The 19,156-nt window shown below is 39.5% G+C and overlaps 1 long non-coding RNA gene across 1 annotated transcript in view; it reads right to left on the bottom strand.

The window, feature by feature from the left end:
* Positions 1-10,268, bottom strand: part of LOC126162124 (uncharacterized) — a 19,706-nt gene extending 9,438 nt beyond the window's left edge. Inside the window, exons 1-2 of the long non-coding RNA XR_007535024.1 lie at positions 10,132-10,268; positions 9,411-9,932 (exon numbers count right to left, since the gene is read on the bottom strand). This is a non-coding gene — a long non-coding RNA (uncharacterized LOC126162124). The remainder of the gene's footprint in view (positions 1-9,410; positions 9,933-10,131) is intronic.
* Positions 10,269-19,156: the final 8,888 nt, after the last annotated feature.

Raw genomic sequence — 19,156 nt, 5'->3', positions numbered from 1 at the left:
AGAGTGTGGCGGGGGAGAGTGTGGCGGGGGAGAGTGTGGCGGGGGAGAGTGTGGCGGGGGAGAGTGTGGCGGGGGAGAGTGTGGCGGGGGAGAGTGTGGCGGGGGAGAGTGTGGCGGGGGAGAGTGTGGCGGGGGAGAGTGTGGCGGGGGAGAGTGTGGCGGGGGAGAGTGTGGCGGGGGAGAGTGTGGCGGGGGAGAGTGTGGCGGGGGAGAGTGTGGCGGGGGAGAGTGTGGCGGGGGAGAGTGTGGCGGGGGAGAGTGTGGCGGGGGAGAGTGTGGCGGGGGAGAGTGTGGCGGGGGAGAGTGTGGCGGGGGAGAGTGTGGCGGGGGAGAGTGTGGCGGGGGAGAGTGTGGCGGGGGAGAGTGTGGCGGGGGAGAGTGTGGCGGGGGAGAGTGTGGCGGGGGAGAGTGTGGCGGGGGAGAGTGTGGCGGGGGAGAGTGTGGCGGGGGAGAGTGTGGCGGGGGAGAGTGTGGCGGGGGAGAGTGTGGCGGGGGAGAGTGTGGCGGGGGAGAGTGTGGCGGGGGAGAGTGTGGCGGGGGAGAGTGTGGCGGGGGAGAGTGTGGCGGGGGAGAGTGTGGCGGGGGAGAGTGTGGCGGGGGAGAGTGTGGCGGGGGAGAGTGTGGCGGGGGAGAGTGTGGCGGGGGAGAGTGTGGCGGGGGAGAGTGTGGCGGGGGAGAGTGTGGCGGGGGAGAGTGTGGCGGGGGAGAGTGTGGCGGGGGAGAGTGTGGCGGGGGAGAGTGTGGCGGGGGAGAGTGTGGCGGGGGAGAGTGTGGCGGGGGAGAGTGTGGCGGGGGAGAGTGTGGCGGGGGAGAGTGTGGCGGGGGAGAGTGTGGCGGGGGAGAGTGTGGCGGGGGAGAGTGTGGCGGGGGAGAGTGTGGCGGGGGAGAGAGTGGCGGGGGAGAGAGTGGCGGGGGAGAGAGTGGCGGGGGAGAGTGTGGCGGGGGAGAGTGTGGCGGGGGAGAGTGTGGCGGGGGAGAGTGTGGCGGGGGAGAGTGTGGCGGGGGAGAGTGTGGCGGGGGAGAGTGTGGCGGGGGAGAGTGTGGCGGGGGAGAGTGTGGCGGGGGAGAGTGTGGCGGGGGAGAGTGTGGCGGGGGAGAGTGTGGCGGGGGAGAGTGTGGCGGGGGAGAGTGTGGTGGGGGAGAGTGTGGTGGGGGAGAGGGAGTGTGTGGAGGGAAGAGGGACGGTGGACAGAGGAAGGGGAGAGGGAGGGGGAGAGGGAATTAGCTTACTATCCATAACCCAATACAGATGTAGCATGAAACACAGCTCACCCTTTTCACACATTATATTCAGTGTGCCATGGATACAGGTCAACAGGGAATTCTATAGTCCTAGATTTCTAGTAAGTTTCAACACTATCGCACTGTAGGCTGTTCACTAAAGTCCAAAAATACAGAATTGATTCTGAAGACTTTTCAGTGATACAGCACAGATCTATATCTACACAGATACTTCGCAATGTACAGTGTCTTGCATGGCAGGGGGTAACATTTACCACTACTTGTCATTTCCTTTCCTGTTTCACTTGGAAATAGAGCAAGGCAAAAATGATTATATGGCTCTATATGAGCATTATTTTCTCAATCTTATCTTCATGGTTCTTACACACAATGTATGTTGGTAGCAGTAGAATCATTCAGCAGTCAGCTTAAATTGCCAATTCTCTAAATTTTCTCAATAGTGTTTCTCAAAAAGAACATTGCCTTTCCTCCAGGGATTCCCCTTAGAATTCCTGAAGTATCTCAGTAACACTTACATGTTGTTCAAACCTACTGGTAACAAACCTAGCAGCCCGCTTCTGAACTGCTTCAATGTCTTCCTTCAATCTGACCTAGTACGGATCTAACACTCAAGCAGTACTCAAGAATAGATCACACCAGCAGCCTATCTGTGGTCTCCTTTACAGGTGAACCACACTGTCCTAGAATTCTCCCCAGAAACCGAAGCTGACCGTTCGTCTTCCCTACCACAGTTCTCACATGCTCATTCCACTTCATGTCACTTTGCAATGTTATGCCCACATATTTAAACGACTTGACTGTGTCAAGCAGGACACTAGTAATACTAGATCCAAACATTACAGGTTTGATCTTCCTATTTACCTGCATTAACTTACATTTTTCCACATTTAGGGCATTCATCACACCAACTGGAAATTTTTTCTAAGTCGTCTTGTATCTTCTTACAGTCATTCAACTTGGACACCTTCAGCATCATCAACAAACAACCGAGACTGCTGCCCATCCTGTCCACCAAATCATTTATGTACATAGAGAATATCAGCAGCAGTCCTATCACATTTCCCTTGTCTATGACGAACATTCACTGTCGAGGACAAAATACTGGGTTGTATTACTTAAGAAGTCTTTGAGCCACTCACATATCTCTGAACTTATTCCATATGCCCTACCTCCATGAACAGCCTGCCGTGGGGCACCATGTGACATGATTTTCAGAAATCTAGAAATATGGAATCTGCCTGTTGCCCTTCATCCATAATTCTCAGTATATAATGTAGAAAAGGGCAAGCCGAGTTTTGTATGAGAGATGCTTTCTAAAACCATGCTTATTTGTTATGAAGAAGAAGACGAAGACACTGGAGATTGGTTTGTTTCTAGAAGTGGACTACAATTTTCTAGTGAACCACCAAAAGGTGGGCGGCATCGACGTCACAACATTTTGAACATAACACCTGGCTCAGTGACTGATGGAAAAACAATCAAAACAATAACAGAGTCATTTTTATTATTTATCTCACCGGAAATCATGAGCATCATTATAAAAGAAACAAACAGGGAAGCCAAACGAGTAATTTCTTTGTGGAATGCAGCTTATTATTCGAACAAAACGACATGGAAAGATATAAATGCAACTGAAGTGCACACTGTATTAGCAATTCTAATAGGAGCTGGTCGAACCCATGGACATTGCACAAGTGCTTCCGATCTGTGGGGAGGTAATGTTAACCATTCTTTTCTGCTGCCATGTCAAGAAACCGATTTTTGTCTATACTGAAATTCTTGCGATTTGACAACAGAGACAAGAGCACAGAGAATTGAAGAAACCAAGGACAAGCTACAAGCCATCAGGGTAGTGTTCGACAAATTTCAGTCTAATCTGTGCAAGAACTTCTATCGTTATGAATACGTGACTACTGACGAACAATTAGCAACGTACTGAGCAAACTGCCCTTTTAGGGTTTATATGAAGAGCAAGATTAGAAAGTATGGCATTAAAATTTGGGTTTGTGCTGATGTGAAGACATCTTACTTATTACGGATCCAAATTTACACAGGAATGGTGGACAATACTTGGGAAGTGAATCAACGACAGAGTGTTGTTTTGGATCTGATGGAACCATTTCTGAATAACGGTCATGGTGTAACAACTGATAATTTTTTCACCAGTTTTCCAGTGGCTGCTGAACTACTAAAACGAAACACAACATTGGTTGGTACCTTGCGTTCCAATAAGAAAGAGATTATTGCCAAACAGAAAGAGAGAAGTTCACTCTTGAATGTTTGGTTTCGCAAATGACTTGACCCTAGTTTCTATGTTCCAAAGAAGGGAAAGGCAGTAATATTACTCTCTACTCAGCATAATGAGAGACAAGTGAGTGGTGAACGAAGTGAACACCAACCCGAAATCATACTGCACTACAACAAAACCAAAGGTGCTGTAAATAATGGAGATAAAATGACAAGAGAATACAGTTGTGTTAGGGGAACGAGGTGGTGGCCACTAAAAATCGTCATGGAAATGATAGATATTGCAGCACTAAATGCATATATTCTGTACACTCAAAAATTTCCTGAATGGCAGAAGAATAACCAAAGCCGACGTAAACGCTTCACTACTGAACTGGCATTTGGAGTCGGCAAAGGCAACATGGAAGAAAGAGCCAAAAATATCAACCGTCTTCATAAAGATGTACAAGATGCACTGAAAGCTTGTGGTATTGCAATTCCTACAGCAGTGATCCAGACCCAGTGTTCCAAGTTACCAATGCCACAACAATGTCAAGATTGCAAGAGAAACGAAGATTGGAAAACAAGATTCTGTTGTGTAATATGCAAGAAACCTGTTTGTAATATACACAGAGAAGAAACTGTTACTGTGAAGTGCATGCAGTGCAAAAGTGTACTTGACTGAAAAGTTGAAAAAAAGTCTTGTTATTTTACTGCAGTAACTGTTGAGGTACATAGGTTATTAATTTTCTGTTCATTGAGTACTGAATTTAGTGAAAGATACAAAAAAATTTTTGTACTTTGTATCTGTGATCTGATTAAATACTTCTAATAACCTGAAAAGCTGTTTTTCAATACTAAATAAACCCATTCGATGGAAATAACAAAAACTGAGAACAAATATTACAATAAAACACAAAACCCTTTTTGGGTAGTCCAAATACCCCGTTTGGTAAAATAGAGGTGTGAAAAATCTTGGTAATGGGAGAATTAAGCATTATCCTCTTCTGTGGATCTTGTCTCCTCTATGAGAAGTACAGGATCTGTCACCACTCATCCACATGACAGTGTCACGGGCATTAGTGGTAGGCTAGGCACCCTGTACAAAGGAGACAGGGACCAGGGAGAACTCGAGGTATTATACCAATCCCCTAACCAACAAGTTTGAGGTTTTGGCTTTCACTGAACCTGACTGAGCTAGCAGGACTCATTTCCCCTATTGGCAAACCTGCTGTATCAAGAGGAGGCAAACATACAAGATTAGGATGAATAATGACACCCCCTTAGGGAACTGGCAGCAAGGGACTGGAAGGACACCAAGTGTATTCAGTATGTATTCCTGGGGACTTCACTCAATGTTGACTAAGGAAGCCACTGAGGGGCACAGGGTACAACCAACTGCAAATTTTGTGGCACACACTGGAATAAAAGATGCCTGCTGTCAGGCTTTGAAGTCATACTTTGATTGTTCCAAAGACTGACAGAGCAGGTTGAGAAGATCAGTCTTGTTCAGGGGGTTTCAATGTAACTCACAATTTACAGCATTGTCCCCAGAACTGTTTGTGGCTCCCTGGATCTGGGTGGAGTGAAAGGGTTGAACCAGAGACTTCAAACATTCTCTGACAAGCTAGGCTGCAACTTCCTGGACTTGTGTCATAGGACTGAGAGCTGAAAGGCCCCAATAAATGGGTCAGAAGTGCACTACACATCAAAGGCTGCTATCCAGGTAGCTGAAAGTGTATGGGGAGCACATGATTCTTCTTTTAGATTAGGTGACTTTTTATCCAGATTGCATAATGACAACTCTGAAGCATCAGTATATGATCCAAAGAAATACCATCCACCCTTAGTGGATGGAGCCTCCTGGCCAACAATGCCATACACTCATTTCATTTCGTTTCATTTCAGTAATTAACTGCCAACACATCTGCAGCAAAGTGCCAGTGTTTGAAGCACACCTAAAAATCAGTGGAGTTCACATACTAGGCACAGAAAAAACAAAAATTTAGACAGCAATGAGATATTTGGGGAAAATTTTAACGACTGTCTGCTGGTCTGTTGAGCAGTACCCAGTATCAAGACTGGACACAAACTACAATCGGATCGTTCTATCAATCACCACAAAATATAACCAAAAACTTTAGAGAAAACCTACGTTCCATAGTACACACTTTCTCCAATCATATTATCATCACTGGAGGAGACTAACCATCCAACAATCAATTAGGAAAATTAATTTTGTAAGTAATGGGCATGACAAGGCATTCTGCAAAACATTATTAAATGCCTTCTCAAAGAACAGATTGTTCAGAAGCTCACTCATGATGGAAATAAACTGGATGTACTAGCAACATACAAATCCAACCTCTTTGAGGATGTTCACATAGAAACTGGTATCAGTGACCATGAGACAGTTGTAGCAACTATGATTACCAACGTACAAAGGGCAACTATATAAGTACACTGACTTATATAGTCAGCAAACTAAATAAAAAGACAGCGTCATATCTCAATAAAAAAGTTGAAAAACTTATTTCAGGAGAGAAGCATGTACAATAACTATGGCTCATGTTTAAAAGAATAGTTGACCATGCCCTGAGCAGATGTGTACCTAGAACACAAATTCATGATGGTAGAGTCCTTCATTGTATAGTCATTGTAAAGAAATTTCTAAAGAAAGACTATTGCATGCTAGGTGTAAAACCAAGCATAGGGCTATATACAGTTAGATGCTAAATGAAATGCATTTGGATGTCAAGATACCATGACATAAAGCCTTAGAAGAGCCATAGCAGAATATTATCAAATGACATCTCTCAAAACCGGAAGAAATTCTAGTCCTACATAAAGCCAGACACTCGTGAGCAAGATGGGGGCTGAAATTGAGGATAGCAAAGTAAAAGCACAATTGTTAAACTCCATTTGCTGATATTCCTTCCCAAAAGAAAATTATGGGGTAGTTCCCCAATTTAATTCTTGCACCACTGGAAAGTTGAGTGATATTAGTGCCAGTGGTGTTGAGAAACAGATGAAATCACTAAAACTGAAAAAAACTACAGGGCTCAAAGGAATCATCATCTGAGTCTATACTGAAACAACAATTTAGTTAGTCCCTCTTTTTACCACAAGATAGCATAAATCCTTGTAACACAAAAACCACTAGCAGAAGTTGGAAGAAAAGATGGGTCAAACCCATCTACTACAAAAGAGTGGCAGAAGTGATTCACAAAAACATCGTAAAGTATCCTAGACATCCATCTGTTGCAGGACAACAAAACATATTCTGAGCTCAACTGTAATGAGGTATCTCAAACAGAATAATCATCTCCATACTAATCATCCAGATTCTGGAAACATCACTTATGTGAAATTCAACTCACACTTTTCTCACATGAAATCCTGAAAGCCATGGATCAAGGCAATCAGGTAGGTACATTATTTCTTGATTACCAAAATGCATTTGATTCAGTACCACACCTGCACTTATTAGCAAAAGCATGATCATATGAGATATCAAGAGAAATATGTGACTGTATTGAGAATTTCTTGGCAGGAAGTGTGCACCATATTATCTTGGGTGAAGAGTCATCAAAGACCTATAAGTAAATTTGGGTGTGCCCGTCCCAGAGAGGTATGTTGGGATCATTGTAGTTCTAGTCCGTGATGCCATGCGCTTAATGGTAGCACCAATACCATCACATACATTTTACCATGACGTGTTGTGAAAAAATTCCATTCTGTGTGAATCTGGAAATCATGGTAATGCGTGCATAAATTTTTGAGATTTTTACAGTTTTTGTACTGACTAGCTGCCTCATCACTGAAGTATTTCACAAAATGTATGCGAGGCAGCTTGTTTTTCACATATGCCATGACAGTGCGAATGTGGGCATGAACTGCAATGGCATCATGAATTAAACAGTCACTAAAAACGCACAGGTTCATGACAGACACATCACCTGATTCACCTCTATAGTAAATCGCAAATGACTGGAGGGTTGCTCGACTGTTGTCCCAATGATATCCTTGGATGGCATCTTTAACTATAAATGCATAATTTTCAGAAAAGTCTAGTATTACTATAATTTCATCTTGTTTCAAATTATCCTTACAAAACTGGAGATAAGCCGATTGTGCTGTTGCTATGTGTGGTCAGTATGTCCATTTTTTGACAATACATTTCAACAAAATCTTCCACTCTACTTTGCTTTGTTTCAAGACTTGTGCAATCCATGTGTGTCCATTGTTTATAAGAAACAAGTTTATCATGATCCATAAGTTCACCATACAGTTTGTTATTCATGTGTTCTGCAAGATTTGCCTTACCTGGACACTTTTTACAATTGTGTATCATACACTGGTAGGAATTGAAGTCACACTCTAGAAGCTTCATTGCACCTTTGTAATCCAGACTAGAATCCTTTATAGCAGCAAACATCAGCTTAGCATTTTGATGGGTCTCTCATACACAAACATTGTGTGTGCCCCTTGCACTTACAGGCACAATCCATTTTGGCCAAAGATTGAAAAAAGATGATAAACCAACTTTGGTATTGGGATACTTTTCTTTGAATTCTAGATATAGTTCTGATATGTTGCATAGCAACAGTCTTTTTTGCATCTGTACACGTACATTTCCCATTTTCACCGTTGCATAGTCTTTTTTCCCACGCATTATTCGGCTGTAGTCACTATTTTCATAAAACTCCAACACTAGCACCTTTATTTCTGAACTCAATTGCTTACCCTGAGCCTGCTGAAGTTGTGGAAGCACTCCTTTGGTTGCTTTTATTTTCCTAGCTTGCTTTACCATATATAACATTGAATTCCTTTGCAGTGTTGTCAATAGACCAGCTGGAAGGTGCAAGGGTAAGAAGAGCTACTTTTTTTCTGGCATGTGGATATGGCACATTACATTTTTTAATCACATTTTGAAAATTTTTTATTTTCCCCCAGAAATATGTTGTTGGTGTTTCGATTCATAGAGTGTGTTCTCTAAGTGGATGTTACCGGGTTGTAAAAATTTCACTGGACTGTGCAGAATAGTTCCAAAGTTATTACGACCTGAAGTTGGGTCTCAAGATAGATTGCCAGATGCGGGTTGAAATTTCCGGGTCACGCCACCTTCTTTCACAAGCCATAATTCTGGAACTAATTGGCAGGGGAACTTAAAATTTTGTACATGAGTGTTCCCCACTTGGTAGCATTGATGCGCTAAATTTCAGCCAAATCTGAGACTTATCAGCTAAAACATTTTCTCAAATTGGTTGAATTGACATGGAATGACCCATTTACTCATTCAGTGTGTTCCATAGAATCATAGGCAGAGAACCTTCAAGGATGTGGAATGAGTCAAAGCCTACATTACCAGAAGACAAACAAATCAGAGAGACTCAATCTTATGTCTTGTATATGCTTACCCAATTTTAACACCAGGTACTTCACAATGACTTTACTTTCCTAATACTTTGCTGTCTGAGTCTCTTTGCCACTTTCTTGGGAGCAAATCAAACAAAAATGTTTTGCTATAAAGCCTGAGTCCACCTGTGCAACATGAGATGAAAACATACACACCATATGATTGTAGGCTGGCAGACGAAATGGCAATGTACTGATGTAAAAGAAAGCCTTTAATTCACAAATGAGGGCTCACTTAGATATCTAACAATCTGTATTAGATACGACCCATCGTCTCTCAAACACACACACAGTAATACCAAGACAAACTAGTGCAATATTAGTGCCCGCAAAATTTTATACATTACTATCCCTCATACGTAGTTACGAAACAAGCACATACTGCATATAACAAACTCGCAACTAACAGTAGATTACAGTAAGGAAAATTACGGCACACTAATTCTCTACAATGACTTTAAACTTCATTACAAACGCTTTGCATGCCGAGCAGATTAATCACAGAATACGATAAAAACACTTACTTGAAGCATTAATCGTTGTTCGCAGGTAACGTGTAGCTCTCAATTTTAATGATTTAACGACTGTGCAATTCCTTCCCATTAAGGTACGATTAGGTCTGAGAATGATCTCAACGTCATTTAGACCAGGAGGCTCTGGCAACCCTTCAGCACATTTCATCTGTCTTGGTGACGGCGGTTCATTGGGAGGCGGTGATGGTGGTGCGTCAGTACTCGTGCCTGGAGGCATACCAGGTCTTGGTGACATTGTAATCTGCACTTCTTCCGAGTATTTACACGCTTAGTATAATTACAGCCCTATACTGATATTTCTTGACTTCACTGTCAGTGGGAGTCCGTATGCACTGCAATTCAACATTACAACATATACTGCAACAGAGCTATACTGACAACTTGTTCACGTCTGCGAAGTGTTACAATACTGTACTGTCTATCCACATGCAGATTTCAACATCTTGTTTCTCAAACTGCGTACGTTATGTTCTTCATATTTCCTTAATTTAGCCGCTGCCGGCATGGCACAACCTACAAAAGTAATTAGCCTTCAACAAACATTAAAGTTCACACATGCAGTCAGATAAACAACGGAGAAAACTAACACCCAATTCTTGGTTTCTAACAATAAAATTCTTTTCTCGCCAAGATAATCAAGTCCTGTCACTATGTGACACAGATACGCATGACACAATGAAAAATTTATTGCAGAGGAGAAAAATTACGATACCATTCAAACGATTCAAATCCTTTTTTATGAGATCATACACCCCCAATGTACGAGCGACTTGCCATTGTTTGACAATAACAACACACAAACACCCACTTCCTCCCCTTTTCGGACTTCGTATGTCAAGTAGAGATATGAGCGAATGGACACATAAAGTCGCGAAAGTCGATAATTCGACCAGAAAGCTCGATTCTACAGATGATTCGTTTTCAAGAGATCAGTCGACTTTGAGCGCTCACGGCGCATAATTTGAAATTAAACAGCGTACATTAGTCGTTTTAGTATTCAGACTTCGAATTAGAAATTGCAGCTTAGGAACGCCCATACTGATTCTAATCTAGTAACGTTAACGTGATGCAAAATGTAAGTTGTGAGTTTAGCTGGATCGTAAATACAATTAATAATTCCGGAGAAAAGTGTCTGAAAAGCAGAACATTTTATATATACAGAGAAACAGAGTGTATATTGTGTTATGCAATAACAAAATGCCGGAAATAAACTTAATAACTGAAAAATATGCAAGTGAATTCTCGAGTGCGGAGGTCGCGTCGTCATATGACTAATCGCCAAAAATAAGCACTGATATCTGAACCTGCGAACAGCGCGCGATAAAAGGTGTAATGTGCGTAAAATGTAAGACTTTATGCCGTTATAGTTGTGCTGATGGGAAAGCCAAGCGCAAAATTTGGTATGCAACAAGTATAACGACTGCAGATTAGGTTTAAACCTTAGCTACAAGGACTATGCAAATGAGGTCATCATTGTACTACTAAATGAGATTAAAAACTGAAAAATAAATATGAGATATTGCTACTGCAAAAGAAAAAAATCAGAAGGTGAGCTTCATTTACAAACTGAGTGTATGAAACAAAGAGTACAGCGTCCATAGCATTTCGTAAAAGTACTGCCGAAATGGTAACGAACAGTAGTGCAACGCGGTAATAGTACAGTGCAAACTAAAGACAATATATGTCCATGTCACAGAATAAAAAATCATGATCGCATGCAAGGTACTCGTCCACGCGCAATGATCTGTCTGCGCAAATGTCAGATAACTTCTATTGTCCGATTCCAATAGTCGGGCCTGAGCAGTGACGTCGTACCAAATGCAAGACCGCTACATAGAGGCAAACTTTGAAAACAGCGGTTGATATTCGTAAACAGATAAAAGAGCACACGCTAAAATTACAATCAAAATTAATGCGATTATTTATTTAGCCACGAAATGTGTGTGTGTGTGTGTGTGTGTGTGTGTGTGTGTGTGTGTGTGTGGACGAGTGCATTGCATGCAATCATGATTTTTTTTGCTGTGACATGGACATATTGTCTTTATCCTATGATAGTTTGCACTGTACTGTTACCGCGTTGCACAGTGAACCTTTAAATTCGACTATAGTATATATGGTGAAGTCGTAATATTATAAAATAGCGTTAATTTATAATGATAATTATTAAATCTAACGGGACTACCTCGGGAAAGTGGGGATTTTGGGGGCGGAGAAAGTGAAATCTAACACAACAATGGGAAAATGAAATAAATAATGGTGTATGTGAATTAGTAGCAGAAATCCAAAATAAACCAGCAGACAAATAACGAAAATTGACAAAAAGTTACAAATACTGGCGTAGATAACTAGAATTGACCTACATACGGTTGCAGTATTAGTTTTCGCTCTTGATCATAGAGCAATTATTAGTGCAGAAATCACATTACATTTCAGTGCACTTAGCTGCCGGAAAACGACCTAAATAGTGAACCATGGAGAAGTTGGAATCGGTAACTTGGATTGACCTATATAGGAGGTCGATTGTAACTACCGATGTAAACCATTCGATGGTTCATTATTTTGGACATGTTTACTGTGTGAACTCTGTTTTCGTACGATTTCTAGAGTCCTTATTGATCTCTGAACCACTGCGAAAAAGTAACAAATATTGTAGGTACCGACTCTAATTCTTTTTCTTTTTCATAGTAATGAAGAGAGTTATACCAAGCGTAGAAATCCTGTAATCCTGCAGTGCACACACTTGCAAAAACGGTCTAAATAACGAACCGTGGAACGGTTGAAATCGGCAACTAGAATTAACTTACGTAAGTCAGTTCTAGTTACCGATTCCGATATTTGTTATTTGTTCGCCGTAGTTCAGACAGCTATTACAAATACTGAATACTGAAACCCTGTTATATTTCAGTTCACAAAACTGCTTGGGGAACGATTTAATTAATGAACCGTGAAATGGTTGGGGTAGGTGACTAAAGACGACCTTGCTACCGATTCCAGTATTTGTTATTTTTTGAATTTCCGTTATTTGTCTGCTGGCAGTTCTGTTACGATTTTTCTGTCTGTTTCTTCACATTCCGTGCTACAGTTTTCACTTTGTTTAATACATGTTATTTATTTCATTTTCTATTGCTATGTTACACTGTAGTTTCTCCCCGCCCGAAACCCCTACTTTCCCACAGCAGTCCTTTTAGATTCAATAATTATTATTATGAATAACGCTATTTTATAATATCACAACTTCATCACACGCTATATTGTAACTGATTGTAATGTTCTCTGCGCTTTTCTTGCGATAGTAATTTATTTAAGACATGCACATTTCTCTTTTTCTATTCTTATTTATTTTCGTTACCTTCCATTCTTTTCGTTATATTTCGTAGCTAAGTAATTAAACACATTTCTTGTGATTGTAATTTCATCGTATGGTACATTCCTTTGTTTACGAATATGACAGCTGGTTTCAAATATTGCCTCTACGTAGTATCTTTACCTCAGATATGAGTTATTACTCAAAGCTGATTGGTGAAACAGGGCACTAGAATTGATCCCAAATGTCTGCGCACATTACATCGGCACAGGCGTATCGTTGCATGTGAAGTTTGGAGTTGGGAGATTGAGCGAAATTGCTACAATCTGGGAGTTCAGATTACAAGTGCGCAGACAAATTGGAGCGTGTAACTGGAGATCGCCGCAAATCTGGCGCGCGAAACGTGTTTGAGTCAGCTGTTTGTTCAGCCTAGTGTATATCGTCTATGTGCATAGTGCGTTTAAAATGGCAGATACTCGTCAATGTTCTAGAGAGTTCATTGACGAACTCATCGAAATGTATAGGAGTCATACATGTTCGTGGAAAACTGGAAACAGGGACTACAGCCATAGAGAGGAGAAGACGGCAGCTTGTAATTATTTAATAGATAAATTATGACCAGTTGACCCTACGGCAAACAGGAAACGGTAATAAAAAAATAACTTGTTGTGGACTGTTTACCGCATAGAGCCAAAAATTAACGAATTCTATTCGATCTAGTATAGGGGAATTACTAACATTCAGCTTGGTCCTATGGCACAGTCTTATGTGGCAGTGTAGCAAAATAAAGTAGGCTCTGTGTTTTCTAAGTAAGAGTGCAGTCAGAATATTGCGTTAAGCTGATATGGGGAAATCTGGAAACAGTTTCTCCAGGGACGATAGTTACACTTTGTTTGCTTCCTAATATAATATGTCATTCATAACCAGAGTGGTATAGAGGTGAACTGTTACAACTCACTACCGCAATAGTGGAAGTGAAACTCCAGATAAACTATGTCTGCCTGCTTAGAACTCAGAATGGAGTTTTATATTCTGGTGAAAAGTCTTTAACAGGTTGCTAGAAGACTTCAAGTAGGGAACTGCAAATCCCGAGTCAGAAACAAACTACATTATATGTCACTGGCCTCTTGTACAATTTCTAAAAATACACTATTTCGAACTAAAAATATTATTTGTAAGCCGCGCGAGGTAGCCGTGCGATCTGAGGCGCCTTGCCACGGTTCGAGCCCTCCCTTGGGCATGGTTTGTGTGTGTGTGTGTGTGTGTGTGTGTGTGTGTGCGTGTGTGTGTTGTCCTTAGTGTAAGTTAGTTTAAGTTAGATAAGTAGTGTGTAAGCCTAGGGACCGATGGCCTCAGAAGTTTGGTACCATAGGAACTTACCACAAATTTCCAAACATTATCTCCAACTTGCCTTCAAGAAGTCATTCTTCATGACAGGGTCAACAGCATCGTATATGTTGGGTGCAAGAGCGGATTCAGTGGGGGAGGCACGTGCCTGACGCAAGAAAGAGAAAGAGTGAGAGAATCTTTATTTTAAAATTAGTCTCACAAAATCTAGGGTAGAATTTCACTCAATTCTTGTTTTGAAACTGTAGTAGAAAATTCTAGATCCTTACAGCTCCTTCCTACACCTTTCATCGGATTTGCCCTGCCACTCGTGAATTAAATTTATCTACGAAAACTACCTTTGCTTAAGCAGCTTACCGTCTATATCGTTTCGATCGATCTTACTGTTTTTGAATTTATTTGCATTTCTTTCTTGTGACAGAAATAGCGAACACATACCGTAATAAAATTGCCTTCATTCCTAAAAAATGAAATAAATTTATGATGTTACGGGAGTGTAGTCGTACGCCACAGATCTTTTAACTTTTGTTGAGTGAAGTTTGATAGTATAGTTTATTTTCAAGAAAGAATATAAAAAATCGACACACAAATATCGATATTCCACAAATGGGCACAGAGTTGGTACAATAGCGATGCAAAATATTGATATTTTTATTTTACTACCCGTATTTGTTACAAGTTAACAACACTGAGTGACACAACAGTGATAATATGTATATGAGCCATTAATATATTTTCAACATATATGTTACATTCATGAGCAACATGGTCGCTCATGTTTGTTCCTGCCAACATTGAAAAAACTAAAGGTGCTATATACGTACATTAAACTCAAACATTTAAAAAATGGATTAAAATCTTAAAAATGACACTATCCTTGAATGGTATCTGTATGACGAAAACTATGAAATTAATTTTATATTCCTACAGCCAGATAATTTGGGTTTTATAATGCATAACTCAGAAGGACAGACAGATTACATGTCATCAAATTCTGATCTTTACTACTAAGCAATAATGAAATTAAGTAAACTCAATGAGAGACAAATCTGCAACTTCCATTGTGGTCCCATTAAAAAGGATATCCATGGTGAGAGTTCTGTCTAAGAAAAGTTGTCTTCCAGTTCCCACATCACTTGGTAAGGGGTAGGGCTGATAGTAGGTCATCCCCAGTGATAATTCACTTAATTTAAGAACATGAAAAAGGACTCTTAACTTCAAGTACCACACTTTAACAACCTTTAATACCTTGAAAATTGTCACTGAAGCGATCTGAAAAAATGGATAAAATGATGTAAAAATTGTATAAAATGTATGTTAAGTGAGTTATACTATGAACTAGAGGAATGGAGAACTTTATACAAGATTGGAACTGGAATTACAAAAGCGATAATTAATTCAAAATCGTCATGTTTTCCTTCATTCTTTGAAGATGCACAAAAATTGTTGTAGAGCCATAGTAGAACTTGTAACCTCCCAGCAAAAAATAATAAAAATATCTATGATAATAAAAATGAGCCAAATGTTAGCTCCCCACAAAATATCGTTAAGGAATGAAGATTGATCATTAACCCACAATAAAATTAATTAGATAATGAACCATGAACCATCTCAACAGAAATAATTAAACCTGATAAATTTTATAAGGGCAGCAGCGCTGACCTTCGGCCCTGTATTCAGAATAAAAAAAGCAAAAAACTTGTTACCTCAATAAAAACAACTGCATCTATATCTGCTCTTAATTGTAGATTCTACTACACAGCTTCGTGCAATGCTGGCTTACATTTAATTTTGATTCTTGGAGGAAATGCATAGGAAATATTCTTTAAATAGAAATGAATGTATTTCTTTAAAAAAGTTACTTTATAAAAAATTATTATTGGGGCATTTTTTTTGAACAAATTAATTACAATTAACATACATTATTAGATTTGCGCAATGCTGCTTCATTACCTTCTATAACAATATACATCGTCCCGAACCATGACCAGAGTCATGAAAAGAGCACGCCGCTGACGCATGCCGACGCCCGCTCAGTACAATCGTCCACTCGCTACTACTGTCGACTGACTACTACCTCTCCCGACTCGCTACATATAACAACTGTTCCTGTTGACTCGCTACGTGCTACTGTTCCTGCCGACTCACTACACGCTACTACTGTCGTCTCGCGCGGTCAAGCGCAGACTAGCAACGATAAATAACTCTCTGGTCAGTGATTCTTTCATGCCACGCCATTGCTGGTAATGAATACATATGTGTTTCATAACCCTCCACTGGGGGGGGGGGGGGGGGGGCAAAAATTTGGCAGCGATGGTGAGTCATTTGGACTTGCCATGAGCAACAAATTTTTCTTAACTAACTAACTTTACAATCACAGAATATACAGATATATACAGGTGTAGAACATGAAGTAAATATAGTGCACATGCACCGAGTACAGAACATATCAGGTAATGACAAAATATATATACAATGAGTACAAAACATATTAACAAATGACATATGTGCACACGCACTGAAAAATTCTTTAGCATTTCACAACAAATAAACATAATGATCACATTGACAAATGACATAAGTGCACATGCACTGTAGTTCAGAACATATCAGCAAATCAAAAAAAAATGTATATGCAATGAATAGAAATCATGTTAAAAAAAATGACAAAAGTGCACACATACTGTAGTTCAGAACATATCAACAAATCACAAAAAATGTATAGGTCATGAATACAAATCATGTTAGCAAAAAATGATTTTCACTATGTTACAAGAATTAGGATAGGAAAGGGAAGGATTGAATCATGGTTGTAGCACTTTAGGTTGTACGCAGCTGCGCTGAAAGTCTATATCTTTCTACAGAAGCACAACACCAAGTGAGACAATCTGAAGTTCTATTCCCAGAAGTATTAATCAGCGTAGCCAAGACACTGAAATGTCGTAGTAATACTCCATGTTATCGTTTTGGTAGTACATTAGGTACACCAAACAGTGGGACCATGATAGCATCTCCATCGTTCACGGTGGTGGACAGCATGTCGTGTCAACACACCGATCTTGTAAGCTACACCAACGTAGGATTAGTGCACAAACCAAATATAGTGCTCCATGATCAAGAGGATATACAGGACAAACGGATATTGCAGTAATTACAGATAATTAGGTCAGAAGGTGAAGGACACTAAGTCACATACTAGTCTTCATTGAGAATTACACTAGTAGTTGGTGGCACTCATTGCCCAGTTATTGAACATTTCTGTACCATGTATGTAGTATTACAGAATAATGTTCATGCGTCGTTTTACAGAGAACATTGGCACTCATTGCCTCATTATAAACCATCAGAATTCATCATTGAAATCAGGAGCTAATAATTGACATAGTATTACAGAATAATCTTCAGGAATTGTTTTTACAGAGAATATTGGCACTCATAGCCTAATTATAAACCATCAGAAGTCATCATTGAAAACAGGAGCTAATAAATGACATAGTATTACATAATAATGTTCATGAATTGTTTTTACAGAGAATATTCGCACTCATTGCCTAATTACAAATCATTAGAAGTCATCATTGAAAACAGGAGCTAATAAATGACATAGTATTACATAATAATGTTCATGAATTGTTCTTACAGAGAATATTCGCACTCATTGCCTAATTATAAACCATCAGAAGTCATTATTGAAAATAGGAGCTAATAAATGACATAGTATTACATAATAATATTCATGAATTGTTTTTACAGAGAATATTGGCACTCATTGCCTAATTACAAATCATCAGAAGTCATCATTGAAAACAGGAGCTATTAAATGACATAGTATTACATAATAATGTTCATGAATTGTTTTTACAGAGAACATTGCCACTCATTGCCTAATTACAAATCATCAGATGTTATCATTAAAAACAGGAGCTAATAAATGACATAGTATTACATAATAATATTCTTGAATTGTTTTTACAGAGAATATTGGCACTCATTGCCTAATTACAAATCATCAGAAGTCAACATTGAAAACAGAAGATAATAAATGACATAGTATTACATAATAATGTTCATGAATTGCTTTACAGAGAACATTGGCACTCATTGCCTAATTATAAACCATCAAAAAGTCATCATTGAAAACAAGACGTAATAAATGACATAGTATTACAAAATAATGTTCATAATTAATCTCATTATAGTAATCATTGGCATTCATTGCCCAGTTACAAAGCATTATTTTTTTTAAAAAAACCAAAATGTGTAGTTCTGTCTGACAGCCTGCTTCAATCGCCTTGTATTCTGAAAGAAAAAATTAGTTAAGACTGCCATACTACGATGTGTATAGTATATTCTTGTCAATGCTTGTTAATCCTGATCCATTTACTCTTCCTCACGAGGTTTTTGCGTCTTCTTTCGTTCATTCCAAAGGTGAAATTCCCATTTCTGTTTAATTTATTTCTTTTACGCGTCATTTCTTTCTGAAATTGATGAACAAAGATTAATGTCTTGCATTTAAATCATATATTCACTAAATAAAAATTGGTTTATAGTAACATAATTGAGCATACAGCATAGCATGACAGAAAACGTAATATGTGAAAAACATACATAGTGTTCAGAGGCAAAAATGTACCCAGTGTATCACAATGTAACAGAAAAAAATGTAAAAATAGTCACAATGTTGAGATATCATAAGGCAAAAAATGTCAAAGTCAACTGGTGTTTGCTATATCTTAACTATTTCATAATGCATACAAACAAAACAGGAAAACAATAGTACATACATAAAAAAAAATGATGACAAGAAATGTGACCTTCTTTGTGTTTAGCTTGTATATTGTGTAGTTAATAGAGGCGAGAATTAAAGACTTTAATGGAGAGATAATTTAATAAAATTAATATGTCACTAGATAAAATTGCATAATTATTCATAAGATATGTAAGTTTATCTGAAAAAATGTGCACGGTCTGATGTGTAACGACAAGAAAAGCGACCTGCTAACCTTACCTTGCCAGGCACTTGCCAAGAAAAAATACGACAATCATCAGTAATTAGTCACATAAATATAATTGCATAAGTGGTCAA

This window comes from Schistocerca cancellata, chromosome 2 (assembly GCF_023864275.1).
Source record: "Schistocerca cancellata isolate TAMUIC-IGC-003103 chromosome 2, iqSchCanc2.1, whole genome shotgun sequence".
NCBI classification, from domain to species: Eukaryota; Metazoa; Arthropoda; class Insecta; order Orthoptera; family Acrididae; genus Schistocerca; species Schistocerca cancellata.
The sequence above is the reverse complement of the archived record's forward strand: the minus strand, read 5'-3'. Positions and strand labels throughout refer to the sequence as shown.